Raw genomic sequence first — 15,604 nt, 5'->3', positions numbered from 1 at the left:
TGCCAGGGCTATTTGGGCTAGTGAGAATTGAGCAGAAGGCACAGTCATGTTCAGAGGAATTTTATTTTTTGGTTATTACAAGTGACAGACATTCAAGTTATGTCATTCCTCCTGTCTCCTTTTTTGTTTTAAATTCAGACATTTCTATACTATTTGCCCAAATCTGCTCAAACTTGGAGGTGAGACCAGGAGCCACAAATGACAGACCTGACATCACCCAGCCTTGAGCCAATGCCAGTCAAGCCCACAACTCACCAAACATACGGCCACAGGAGAAAAATCGCACCCGTGCATTTAGGCTGTGGGTACGGCTTTCTGTGGCGTGGAGAGCAGCTCACACTGTTGGCTGGTACCCTAGGGGAAGAAAGCAGGGAAAAGCCATGAAACTAAATCACCTGGTACAAAATCACATCTAAGTTGAAAAACCGTCTCCATCCTCTTGGGCAATATAAACGTTTATAACACCCACCTGTGAGATACTTTCTCCAGGTGCACAAAGGCCGGGTAACGGAAATTGGGGCCACTCTGGTTTTTCTCTCCTTGGTTCGGGAACAAAGGAAAAGAGGATTCTGTATGAAGCAGCCAAAGCAGGGGTCATATTTCAATGTCTGCCTTGCCAATCTTTGAAGCTGGACTCTCCTCTCGGGTTTCATAGGCCCAGATGTCCGATTTTGAAAGGAGACTTTGTATTGGCACAATGGGGCTACACACTGTAGACCTCTATGTGTTTATAAAGTGTGATGGACTTCCATCAGAATCCCAGTAGATTTACCCAAGAGGGAACACATTAATAAGATAATACATCAAGATAATACATCGGGAGGGATTAGGCTTTAGTCTAAGACACCTGGTCATAGCACTTTAAAATATCATTTTCTTCTAGAGTCTCAGGCCCCAGGCAATGCACACATCACCACCACCAACAACAACAATGAACACAAAACCCTAGCAAGGAATTGAGAAAATTTGAAAGCAAGATCTGGTTCTACCATGGATAAATGGTATGAGCCACCTGTGGTGAACTGGTTGATTCCTTATTAAGTTGTGATTTTTGGACAACTAATTTATCCTGTATGAATTTAAGAGTTTGGTTAGCAGAAAATTACAAAAATCTGACCGGGATTGGTTGGAGGAGTAGCATAGCCAACAAGGCTTGCCTATCCTGTGTAAGGATGGGATTTCAGTTCCCCAAGTCTCTCCCAACCAAAGAGCCCAGTCCAGTCCTCCAGGCTGTAGTAAGAAAATGAAAAATTAATGATTTATTACATTAGCTCTTATTAACATAACACTTATCAGATCTCTCTTAGAGCATTTTCTTTTTTTTTTTTTTTTTTTTTTTTTTTGCGGGGAGTTTTGGGTAGGAGTAGATCTTATACAACCCAGCTGGCCTCCTATGTAACCAATGGTGACCTTGAACTTCTGATTCCCCTGCCCTACCTACTAAGTTCATAGATGTGTACAAGTGCACATAGTTTTATATTTTTAAAGAATCCCCTAAATCATCACTTTTTCTGGAAGGGAGAGAATGACTAATTGAACTGTCACTCCCTGTCTTCAGTTGGCTCAGGCTCCCCAAGCCACTGCTGAAGGAAGACATTCCACCAAGAGCAATCTAGAAAACCAATCAACTGGCTTGAAGATGCTCTTTGTTCCCCTCTCTGGGGTCCCAGGGTTGGCTGGACAGTACGTCTGGTCAAGGGGCAGTCTAAAGGAATCCTTTCAGAAGCCAGGGCCACAGGAATGTCTAAGACTTCTCCCAGAGAGGCCTTGAGGACCAGTCCTCTGTGACAGACAGGGCAGAAATAGCACTGATCTCCTACCATGGCAACACCGCCAATGCCTGGACTCTTCTAAGGGCTGAAGGATTTAGACAGCTGCCTCCTCAATGGCTGTTCTTGAGCAAAGGAACTCTAGACTCGTTGGTGTCTGTTTAGTGCAACTCGTCCAGGAAGCAAAGGATATGTTAAAGAGAGACACCTGGCCTGTTGGAGAGGTGCTTGCCTCGTGAGCATGAAGACCTGAGTTCAATCCTCACACCCACATAAAAAAGGCTGTTCCTAGTGGTTCTCACTCATAACCCCAGGGATGACAAGCATATCTCTGAGGTTTGGCTGCCAACTAGTCTGGCCTAATTTGGAAAGACCAAGCCTGTGAAACACCTGGTCTCAAAAAAAAAAAAAAAAAAAAAAAAGCCGAAAGGTGGGTAGGGCCATTCCTGGGTTGACCTCCTGTACCGAGTATGGGTTTTTCTGCCCGCCGCCTGGTCTTGTCCCACTGCCACACCAGCCCCAAAAATACACAGAGACTCTGTATTTGATACAATGCTGTTGGCCAGGTTACTTGTTTCTTATCTGCTAGCTCTGTCTTAATCATTAGCTCATTTGTATGTATTTCCACGTGGTCTTACCAGGGAGAGGCGGCTGGCGGTTCTACCTTCTCCAGACTCTCCATCTTGGCTCTCCTTCCTACTTCCTCTTCCTCCTTGTCTCCTAGTCCCTCCTATCTTCCTTTCCTATTGGCCAACAGTGCTTTATTTATTAACCAGTATGAGAAACATATACAGAATGACATCTTCCATCAACCTCCTACACACACACACACACACACACACACACACACACACACACACACACTGCTAGGCTGTGTCTTACTATCTTGTCTTACTATAGCTCCCCGCCCTGATCACCCCTACCTTTGTGAGTATGAAAGGTGAATAATAAGTGTTTATCAGTTTATTTAATATCTAAATGCTAAAAGGAGGCTTGGGGACTGGCCCAAGTTGGGAACTTACTCTGAGTAAACAAAGTCTCTGCAGAGAAGGTGAATTTGAGCCAGATTTCTATGATCTGAGGTCTACTGTCAAGAGTGCTGTGGAATAGAATGCTATGCTTCTCTCCTCACAAGTGGCGGCTCTGCAGGCTGGAGACATAGCTCAGATGACAGAGTCACTTCCTAACATACCTGAAGCCCTGGGTTTGAGTTCCAGAACCACATCGAAGCAGGCATGGTGCTGCAAGCCTTTAACCCCAGCTCTTGGGAATGGACACAGGTAGGTCAGGCATGTGAGGTTTTCGGGGGTTTGTGTAGCAAGTTCAAGATGAGCATTGCAGATCTGTCTCCTGAACATTGAGACCCAAATAGTTGGAGTGCTTTTCACATCCTTCCTGGTCTCCATCATGACATCTATAAATCATGCTAGATGATCCCAGGCTGGAATGTTGACTTTAGCACCACGTGTTGCCCTAACCCATATATCCAAACAGCTGTAAGTGTCAAACTTTTCGGGTTGTCCTTTCTCTAGCACAGAATTGTGTGCAAGCAGCTAAGGCATGCTATAAATCCTTCGGGTTTATATTTATTGGAAGTCTGTTTGGCTATTCCAGGAGACCCTGTGATTTCCTGTGGAGGAGAGGTGAGTTTTCCCTTGCTGTACAAAACCAGAGGCTCTGGCAGTTACATTGGCACGGACCTGCAGCGCCACCTGTTGGCCGATATGTTGATAATCACCACCGAGGACAATGTTTTCAGAGGAAAAAACATACTTGTTTCCAAAATAAAAATAAATAAAAGCAACAGTCAAAGTAGCAAGATACGGGGGCCACATTTAAAAGACTGTCTCTCGTTCTGGATAAAGAGATGTCTCTCTGAAATTGTCTCAACTCTAGATGAGCAAAGAGTGACAGTTGGTTCTCACTTTATTTCTATGAAATTTTGCCCTGGAGGAAAACAGCAGAATGAGAGAGTTTCAGAACTCATAAGTCCTTAAAGAATAGGATAAGCTTCTCATTAAGGAGATGGGGAGATCAATCTGTTGACTGAGTGTGTCCCAGAGCTATTGAAAGTTTACACATTTAAATGTATGGCATTTCCGAAGTAGAGATGTAATTAATAAAACCTATTTCTACATACATTAATTTTTAAGTGGTTGCAATGATGCTGTCCTTTTTTTTCTATTGTAAAAAAAAAAATACCATGGTCAGAAGCAACTTAGAGAGGCAAGGGTTTACTTCAGCTTATACTTCCAGGAAATCAGGGCCGAAACTAGCGGCAGGAACTGAAGCAGAGAGTATGCAGAGATGCTTTGCCGGCTGGCTGCCCCTGTGTTCACTATCTTTCCTATGAAGTCCAGGTCCACCTGGCTAGGGTCACGTACCCACAGTTGGGCTGGGGCCCCTGTCATCCACTGGTAATTAAGAAAGTGTCCTACATACTCAGAGGTCATTGTGATAAAGAGAGACGACTCCGCGGTGGAGATTTTCTCTTCCCAGGTATGTCTAGATTCATGTCATGTTGACAAAGACTGTGACCGGTGCACATACCATCCTGTCAAAGAAGTCTTTGCGTCACCTATCACAGAAGTTTGTCAATTTTTCCCTCTGTTGGGTTTTCTAGTGAGAACCGTGGTTCTGGAAGACTTGTCCCTCCTGCCTGTGGGTCTCTGAAAGGGTTAATTGCTTGCTTGGGACAACAAAGAGCCATTGGAGAACACCTCTTAGCCTCCTCTATCCTGGCCTTCACCTCAGGACTTTTACAAGGGGAGAGAAACTTCATTAAAACGAGGTCTATCATGGGGAGGACCACGAATGAGCTTTCCCCTCAGTGCTGAGGACACAGATGTCCAGCAAGCTCATAAATGTCATGGACAGAAGTCAAGAAATATCCAGGAGTGATAATTAATAAGTGTTCTAAATTCAAAGACTACTTTAAAAACATATATGTAAATGAACATCCAAGGCCAGCCTGGATTACATTAGCTGGCTCAAAAACAAACGACTAAACAAAGAAACCCCAAACAACAAGGAGTTGGTGTTAGAAGTATTCAGCGATTCAGCAGCCTAACTCCCCAACCCAACCCGTTGCCCATCCGGAAGATGCTTTGGTAGTGTGTGGTCGTCCTCCATCCCCTTCAGGCCAAATCAACCTTGCCCCAATTCACATTCTCACTGTGATGATGCATAGCCTCACAACTGCTTCCTAGCCAACTGCTTCCTTGAAAATCCAGCTTGGGATATGCTCACTCAAATTTTAGAAATACGAATTGGGTCCTGTGTGTTACTTCTCTGCTTAAAACCAGCGACAAGGGACAAAATCCAGTCCTCTCAGCAAGGCATATACAACTTTGTGATTTGGCTCACATTTCCTGTCCATCCTTATTTCCTGGCTCCACCACCACAGTCCTACAGTTTAGACCCCACCCCACCCCACCCCTGACACATACTTGCGTGACATTGAGAGCTGTCTGTGTTTACAGTCTATTTCTGCAACCTGCTGTGTCCTTCACTCCAGTCACTGGATAGATCCTCATTCATTCTTCAAGGTCCATTTCCGCTATCTCTGCCCTTCACGGGCCTTCTTTCTCTGGAGTTATCGGATGGAGAGCTTGCCTGCAGGATGTGATTATCCTGTGTTCTTATTATACCTTGAAGTTCATGATGTTGTAAGACCACTGGTTGATTAGTCGTCTGTATGTAGATTATGGGCTCTCTAACATAAAAGTCTCTGCTAGATCCCAATAAGAGCTTTAATTTGTCATGCATTGTTCTTGAATGTTCACTGAAAATTAAACATGAATCTACCCCTATGCTAAATGCTAGAGATGCAAAGCTAGGCCATGATTGGTACCCATGGTCTTGCCAATCAAAGCCTGCTTTGGTTCTTCCTTAGCATGTAAACGGTTGGAGGACAGAGACCATACACAGGTAAACTACACTTCCGTGTGGCAATTTTGACCTGAGGCTGGCCAAAATCAGCAGTGAAATGGTATATATAATATGTGATTCTTTGGACTTTTCCCACTTAATAATTTTATGTTATTTAGACATGGTCCTATGCAGCTCAGGCTGGCCCCAGTCTCATATAGCTGAGGATGGCAGTGAACTCCTGACCTTCCTGCCTCCACCCTCCAAGGGCTGGAACTACAGGAGTGTGTCACCATGCTGGCTCAGTATCTTAGCTTTCCCTTAAATATGTGTTATCGGTGTAAGTCTTTAGATAGAGCAGAGAGCGCTATCTTCATTGAATTGCCATCTGGAGTTACTGAGTATTTAAAAAATTTAATTTTACTGGGGAGGTGCATGTAGAGATCAGAAGACAACTGGTGGGAGGTGGAGCTTTCCTTCCACTGTGTGAGTTCCAGGGCTGGAATTCAGGTCGTCGGGCTAGGCTGCAAGCTGCTTTACATGTGGGGGTCTTGAGCTCTTTCTGTTGCTGTTTCTCAGTTTGAATGCAGTGCCTGCCTCTTTGCCTGTATATGCTAGTCCTCTCCAAGGACACGATTGTAATTCTGTGCTTGTGGAACAAGCAGTCTTGTAAAAGGATGAATGAATGAGCTCCCAAAGTGATGGGCAGATGGATACGGATACCTTTGAGTGTCTGATCCTACTCCCAGTGAACACCCATTGCACTTGGTATGCAAAGCTTGGATCTGGGGAGGGACACTGTTGCTGCTTCCTAAGAGCCTAACACTCTTCCGAGCTCTCCTGCATCCCGTGAGGCATAAGCACTGGAAGCTGGATTTCTTAGTTGTCTTGTCTGCTTGATCTGGTTAGAGTCTACCAGTTAGATTACGTTTCAATTACACATCACAGGTGTCTAAGAAAGGATATTGTCTTCTGGTGGCAGGGCTGGAGATCCATTCAGACATCTTACAAAGCATCTTCCCAAGCTGGTGCCATAGTGGATTTACTTGCAGATGGATTTGTTGAGATCCATCAGCTTTGGGGTGTCCCAAAACTTCTGTCGGCCTTCATTTTTGCAACTTCCTAATAGTTTTTTTGTTTGTTTGTTGTTTGCTTGTTTGTTACCTCATAGTAGATTCCTATCCATAGACCTTCCTATCCATAAACCTCAGGATGAATTCCAAGTAACATGGATTATTGGTTGGTTAGAAATTAAAAGTAACAGTAATTCTATCAAACATCCACTTCAGTAATTTTTATAGTGTCATATATACTAAAGTATATAATGCATAAATGCTAACACCCAACTTGGAGAGAATGAATATGTTCAAAGTACATTGTATGCATGTATGAAGTTCTCAATTAATTAAAAAGGTTATATATGAGTAAAGTGGTAATGAAATAAGTATCAGCTGATGCAAAGGACATAAAATATTAGATGTTCATGAAACTGGCAAGAGAACTACTAAATCACAGCTGAGAAAATCTGATGGAATTATAAAGAGAAACTACTAATTCACAGTTATCCTTCAGGATGCAAAGATAACCTCCCAATAAGTGATAAAACAGTAAACAGAAGGTCAGTTTAGTCCAGCACACTTTAACAAAGCCACCGCCCATCATGACGTACTTGGCATTTCTATAACGGTCCATCCCCAAACCACAGAACACTCCTAGTGCCAAGTGCATATTAAGCATTTACCATAACAGACTATATTCCAGGCTCAATAAATGAAAACAGCCTCAATAAATTCAGAACTGGCCCAGTCATACACAGTATGCCCTCCAATTAAGCCTAACTGAATTACAAGTTAATAATAAAAGGATTCTGGGAAAGCCCCAACTATTTTTAAATGAAACAGAAAAATTCTAAATTGATCAAGTCAAAAAATCAGAAGCAGAGTTTGAAAATACTTTGTATTGAATAAAATAGAAACAAAACAATCCGATATTTGGAGGCTACCATGAAAGCTGTTATAGAAAGAAATTTATTGGGCCCTACAGCTATATCCACAAAGAATCGTCTCTCAAATCAATTACCTCATCTTCTACCCAAAGAAACTGGCATAGTAAAATGAATTTGATCCAAGGAAAACAGAAGAGGGAGGTAATAAAAGCAGGAAAATACTAGAATAAATCAAGTTAATCAACTGGGAACATTGATAAAATTTTAGCCAGAGTTTGATTAGGAAAAATGATAGTATGTACAATTTACTAATCTCTAGAATGAGAGATACAAATTGCCATATAGATTCTGTAGAATGAAAATCGTTTAAGTTAATACATAGTAATAAAGTAGTATTATAAACAACTTAATGGCAATAAATTCAACATTTGATGATGTCAACAAGTTCCACAAAAGATGTAAATTACCAAAACCCACTTAAGAGCTAGATAATTTGGATAACAGCCCTGAAAATGTTCTAAAAATTGAATTTGTACATTAAAACCTTCTCAGAAAGAAAATTGCATATATCCTTTAAACATCTAAAAACAGAAATAAATAATATCAGCTGCACTATACAACCTCCAGAAGCTTGAGTGTGCTGGACGTTTTATAAGGCCAATGATAATATTCCAATATCCAAGCTAGGGAAAACTACTACAAAGAAAACAATACGATATATCTTTGTGATTGCGGGTAAGCATTTATCACATTAAGGGCAAAGTACCATATGTCATGGCTGCATAGAAAAGAACCAATTGTTGCCCAGAGAGAAGCCTGGTCTTTGCTATCTGCTCCTTGGAGGAAGGGCAGTGACTACATTCTAAGAATACCCTGCCTGATAAAATGTGTCTGTGTCCCCAAGGACGCTGGACCATGACAGATGATGTGACCTTGTGACTTGTAGTGGAAGGTTTTGTTCAGGTGTCTCTTCACTCTTTGGAGAGGCTGGGGACTAAGTGTGGCAATGTGAACCACATGGTGTGATGGAGCTCCAGCAATGACTCTGAACATCACCATGGCTTCCATGAGCTTCCCTCCCTGGCAATATACTCTGAGTATTGTGGCACATTGTCATTGGGATGGTAGTGCTTTCTGAGATGTTACTGTGAGAGGGCCACTGGGAGCTCGGTACTGACTTAGACACCATGGGCATCTGTCTCTGCTGGATCTTAAATCTTAACTTGCCTTTTAACTTCCTTTTACCTGCCCTTAACCATGAGTACAAAGACCTTCAGTGAGGTCTGTGAGTCCTTGGAACACATTACTGAACTTGGAGGTACTCTTGGAAACCCACATACTTTTTATCAGAAGCAAGAACAGACATTCTCAGGGACTATTTGCTAATATACAGTGACTAAGTGCGGTTAAGCCCAGGAATGCAAGAGTGATTTGACACTTGAATGTGATTCACCATAATTTCAAGTATAAAAGAAAAATACATGTTCATTTCAGTAGAGCAAGACATACTTGGGGAAAACAAACAAAATCCATTATTGAAAAATACCTAGAGCTGACTCAGAATGCAAAAGGCATCCTTCAACTTGATAAAGTATGTCTATGAAGAAATTTACAAGTAACATCATTCATGACAGTAAACACTGAATGTTTTCCCCCTCAAGTAGGACTGAGAGACAGTGTCAGCTCTTGTCTATTTATTGTAACGTGAGGTTAAGCCAATGCAAGGAGGGAAAGGGGGGACAAGAAGGAGGGGTAATAGGAAGAATGAATGAAACCTAGATTAGGAAAAAAATAATTAAAATTGTCTTTGTGTTGCAAGCCTCCATGACCACCTATGTAGAAACCTAAATAAAATCCATAAAAATGCCATGAAAAAATGGTAAGTGAACTCAGTGGAGTTACAAGGTAGGAGGAAAGATGGAGAACCAATTGAATTTGCATATAGCAGCAACAACAGCTGGATATTGGTATAAAAATTGTCATTTAAGAGGCCATAGAGATGGCTTAGTGGTTAAGAGCATTTACTGTTCTACCAGAGGACTCCTAATTCCAGCTCCAGGGGATCTAACACCCTCTTCTGGTTTCTGCAGGTACCTACGTGCTTGTTTTACACACACACACACACACACACACACACACACACACACACACACATATGCATGCTATCCCTCTTTAAAAAGCCCCCATACTGAAGATTTTTTCATCTTTGGCTATTTCCTGAAAACAAAAATTTTAGACATACAATCACTGAGTTAAATAGCATATATTAACACCAGAGCAGGATGGTGTATGCCTGCAATTCCAACGGAAGAATCAAGAATTCAAGGTCAGCCTTGGACGTATACAGAGTTCAAGACCAGCTTGGGCTCCGTGAAACCCTGTCTCAACAAACAAAAATCAACCCAGAAATAATGACACCAACAAAAATGGCATTCATATATCTCAAAACCCATGGAAACAAAATTATTCCAGGTACATTTTCTTCCCCACACTTTCTGCCAGTTGACATGTCTACCAACTTTTTATGAGCATTCTCATTTCCATTCAAACTCATCAGGATGGCTATTAAATATCTTAATTAGCTCATTTAAATTTCACAAGAGCACTGACCTTTAGGTTTTTCAACAGCGTGATATTTTGTGCCATTCTGGGTGTTCATTCAATATTTATTAAACAAAATAATTATATCTAACATACTCAAATTGGCACATGCAATATTGTTGAAAGTTCACTTCAATACTGTTGCTATAAATTAATGTCTCCATGGATTTTTTCCCATATATTCTGAAAACGGATCATTATTATTCTTTATCACTTGGGATAATGCATTTCTAGACATGAGTGGGTCCCTATGTATTTTAATTATATTGTTGTATTTTATTTATTTTGTCTTGATTAACTCTTCTGCCCTCTGAAATCATATTCCATTTGCTTAGATGAGAAGATAAATTTTATCAGTTCTGCATCATAGCATTAACTAGTATTTGACACATGCAGTGAGATGCTCATCCTCAGATCAAACTATAAGAAATGCCTAATGACACATATAGGTGTATAGATGTCTATGCATGCACCATGCCCTAACAAGGACAATAGACTTTCTTGAGTAAAGTGAAGTTGATCTACATACAACTTAATATTCCCTCTTGTTCTTTTATTTACTTGAATGATGGGAGAGCTAAAATGGCAGATATTATGTGTCTTAGTTACTTTCCTATCTCTGTGACAAAAACGCCACGACTCAGGTACCTTATAAAAGACAGCATTTCATTTGGATTATGACTTGAGAGGGTTAGACTCAATGGTGGCAGAGCAAAGGCATTGTTGAAGAGATAGCTGAAAGAGAACATTTTGACCCACAAACAACAGTGTGAGACCTTTGAAACCCTAAAGCCCACACCTAGCGGCACTCCTTCCCCCAAAGGTCCACACCTCCTAACCATTCCCAAACAGTTCTACCAACTGGGGACCAAGCACTCAAGGGTGTGAGTCATAGCGACCATTCTCATCCAAACCAGTGTGCTATGTACAGAGGGAGAATAACCTATTCGAATTGTGTATCCAAGTAGACATGTGTGGCTGGGATCTATTCAGTTGATTGATTTGGATCACAAAACATTGAATTGATATGGGGAGAATTCTGAATTGCTTCAAGTTTTGTAACTTGGAAAAATGAGAAGGAGTTAGACAGAAACTTTCTGAGATGTGAAAGTACCCCCATTCCAATTTGGGACATGCACACCCAATGGTATGACCTAGTGACAGGGTTGGGACATGTACACCCAATGGTATGACCTAGTGACAGGGTTGGGACTGTTTTAGCAAACTGTGAAACTTGTGTTCTCATGCCTGAGGCCATAAATGCTATGTGTTAAATTTACATTTTTCAGTTAACAATATGATTTATCACCATATTTAAAGACAGTTCACCCCAAAATAGCTTCCTTGCCTAACCTGTCTTGGACTGAGTATTTTTTCAGTGAGTATGTTTGACTGTTCTTCGCCTTTTGAATCCCGCTGAGCACCTATTGACCTATTGGCCTTCAGTGGTGATGACCCCACTCGCTCTACTCTGAGGCTCCTCATTCTCATGGCATAAATTCTTTCTGGCTTTTTTTTCCCCTGACATCCTGATTGCTAGTTATATCTTTTTCTTATCATCTGTGCCATGTTTTGTTCTGGAACACTGTCTTCCAGTTTCCCTTAAGTCACTTTCTCTTGAAGCCAGACACTGTTCACAGCTGTGGCCTTGGATACCTCATCATCTGCTGTCCCTTCAAAAGATAGTCTTTTACCCCCAAACCTTCATGGGCCCAGCAACAGCCAAAGACCACTTTCTCCCATTATTTCCTGCTGATGCGGGGTCCAATTTGGGGTTCAGCCATGAGTTCTGAAGGTCCCTCACTAATCTAGAGCCCCAACACTCAATTAGTGCATGAATTCATCCAATTTCAGTTACAAACAACTTCTGAAATCTCTAATTTTTCATATTTCTAATATTACTCTTGGACAGCTTTTCATCATTCTTGTCTAAAGTTTTGGGATTTGGAGTTTCTGTTATTTAGTTGTTTTTACATTTGCTTTTTATTTACGTGGAAGGAGGCTGTATTCATGCCATGATGCACATATAAAGGAACCCACTATGTGGCTTCCAGGGACCACACTCAGGTCACCAGCCTTGATGTCAGTTTCTTTACTGAATGTTTTGTGTCTAGTCTCACACCACTCACTCAAGACCCTTCCCAAACTTTACTCAGAGTAAAGCACAACATAGGTCACCAGCATATGGTCTTTGCCTGAAAATAGCTATTGTGAATGACTATCTCATATGAGATTGTGTTCCTAACCACTTAGCACAGAATAAAAAGCCTTTCTATTTCTGCCTATTTCTCCATTTCTACTGCTAACCCACTGTGCACAAATAATACAGGTAGACAACTCTCTCTTTCCCTCTGTCTCTCTTTCTCTCTCTCTCTCTCTCTCTCTCTCTCTCATACTCTATTGAGTTACTTCTCCACCTGCAGCATCTTCATGTCTATAATGCAGCCAATTTCACATCTCCATATTTTGTAGAAGTCATCCACACCCATCTGTTTAAAATGACCCTTTCACATTCATAACTATTCTTTAATAGCCCTCCTGAAACCAGGAAGTCATTTCCTCCTTGCCATAGCAGCATCTGGAGTAGATTATATTGTGATTTGTGTGTTACACTTCTAATGTCCTTAAAACAAACTTCTTTAAGATGGTGACCAGTCCTCAGTCACCCCTAGGTCTTATGTCATGAGATCTTTAAACATCTTGTGAATGGATGAGTACATCTCTAAAGGGTAAATGGGAAGACCAGAAGCTGTATGTGCTTTTGTTCACTTCTTTAATCATTGCACCTGATATCTGAGGTGCTGTCAAGACAGCATTGCAGACACACAAGATGAGTGTGACAGTGCTTGATTTAGACAGGTTAGAAGCCATTTGTCAGCCATTTGTCATTGGGGCCAGACTTCTAATATTACCCTACATCATTCATAAAAAGTAGATTTCAATACTCGCCCCTGTTAAATAAGATATAGGCTGAATGCCTATAAAGTCTATGCTCAAATAAGAATTAAAGACAGCATAGCTCTGTTAACTGACTGTCTTAGTGATTTTGCTGTGATAAAATACAATGACCCAAAGCAACTTGGGGAGAAATGAGTTTATTCCATCTTACAACTCTCCAGTCACACTTCCTCACCAGGGAAGTCAGAGCAGGATGTAAAAGCAGGGACCTGGAGGCAGGAACTATGGAAGGAAGCTGCTTGCTGGCTTGCTCTTCGTGCCTTGCTTAACCCCCTCAATAAATAACCCAAGACCACCTGCTGAGCTGGGTGCTGCTCTCGCAGGCTGGGCCCTCCTACAGTCATCATTAAACAAAATACCCTCACAGGCTTGCCCACAGACCAATCTAACAGAGGAATCTTCTCAGTTGAACTTCTTCTTTCCAGATAACTCTGGACCATGTCAAGTTGACCAAAATCCACATAGGACACTGACCATGTATGCATGAAGGGAACGGTCTTACCAATCTCTTTTCATATATCTGTGGCCAGATGTAAATTCCTTCTGACTTTTTATTCTGCCATTCCACCTTTTATTCTGACAGGTGGACCTCTGCAGCCCACTGGTCAACCAGCCTACCCTACTCAGCAAGTTACAGGCCCCTAAGAATACCGGTCTCAACAAACAAGGTAGACAACATTCTGAGTGACAAACACTTGAGAGGGCCTCTCAGCTCCCACATACAACAGCACACACAGGAACATGTGTACATATACACAGAGAGACAGGGACAAAAACAGAAAGACACAGAGAGAGACCATAAATAGAGCTGGAGTTTAACTGGAGGACCACATGTCCATTTTCTGTGCTGTGGGCTCATGTGCCCTCCTGGTTTGGCCAACCATTATTGAACATCTAAGATATTTAGTTCTTCCCATTGGAGAATAAAGGGTATGAGGTACACAAGGTAGAATACTTGACTCTAGAAACTTGCAGTCTATACAGAAAGACAGGTAATCAACAACTTAACTAGCTTTTATATCCAAATGAAATACATACAGTAAAGGTCCGTGAGAGTAACCCTTAAGATTGTGTCATGACTGCATTAGTGATTAGAAACTTGCTTCCAGTCTTCACTGCTCTTACCCAGGAGAACATGCAAAAGCGGATACAAGAAAGACATGTTTCTGTGGTTGGCCTTTAGCTCACTGCATTCCCCTGCATTTTCACATTTCCCAGAATTACAGATATTCTAATGTGACAAGAAGGTAAGCAAGTCAGTAGGTCATCCTCAAATGATGTCCCACACAGATTACAAGTGTGGTAGCTAATGCTTTGTACTTATACTTTCCACAATACAAAACCCTAAAATATGAGAGTGCCTGAGGCTTATAATCCCAATATTCAGGAGGCTGGGGGAGGAGGCTTGCATGTTCAAAGCCTGCTTGAGCAACAGAATGAGTTCAAGACCAGCCTAAGCAACATAGGATACATGGAGCAGAGGCAAGGATCCCTAGGGCAAGGCGGCTAGCTAGACTTGCTAGATCTGCAAGCTCTGGATTCATCCATAGACCCTGCCCCAGTAAATATAGTAGGGTGCAATTGAGAAAGACAACTGCATACACAGACACACATGTGCACTCAAACACACATATACACATTACATACATGCACAAATAAATACACATGCAAAAGAAAGGGGAAACATGCTATGCAGCCCTGTCTGGTCTCAAATGGACAATCCTCTACATGTTGAGATTATAGGTATGCACCGCTACACGTGTGAGAATTTTTGCCTGTAGATAGATGATGAGAGCACATGGATAAGAACCATGCTCCAGCCATGGCAGTCAGTCAGGTGAACTGGGACTGGATCACAGATACAGTGATGAGAGAGGCCAGAGCAAAAGGAACCTGATGTCCAGGGAAGGGGAGAAGTCAGATGCACAGCTCTCAGAAGACTGTGAGTAATGCCATCAGGATAAGGGCAGAATCAGAGCACAGCACACAGAGGTCTCAGGCACACATGGAGGAGGACAGGATGTGGTCTGGACTGAGCCTGTGATGATGAAAGTCTATCTCTTGAAGGCTCTGACACCGGACAGGAGAAGGAAAGACGGTGTGGGGACTGTGCAGGTTAAATTCTGTCAACTTGTCAACCATCTAGACATGTCTGAGAGGAGGGAATCTCGGTAGAGGAATTGCCTCCATCAGATTGGCCTGAGGCCATGTGAGAAGCATTTTCTTGATTAATGATTGATGTGGGAAGGCTCAGTCCACTACGGATGGTGTCACCACTGGGCTGGTGGCTTTCTACGAAAGCAAGATGAGCAAGCCATGAGAGCCAGCTGGTCAGCAGCGTTCCTCTGCGGTTCCCACTTCTGCTCCTGTTTCATTTCCTGCCCTAGCTTTCCTCAGGGATGGTCTGTGATCAGGACACACGAGCCAAACAAACCCATTCCTTCCCAAGTTGCTTTGGTCA

The sequence above is a fragment of the Phodopus roborovskii genome, unplaced genomic scaffold (genome assembly GCF_943737965.1).
Source record: "Phodopus roborovskii unplaced genomic scaffold, PHOROB, whole genome shotgun sequence".
NCBI classification, from domain to species: domain Eukaryota; kingdom Metazoa; phylum Chordata; class Mammalia; order Rodentia; family Cricetidae; genus Phodopus; species Phodopus roborovskii.
Note: the sequence above shows the minus strand (reverse complement) of the source record.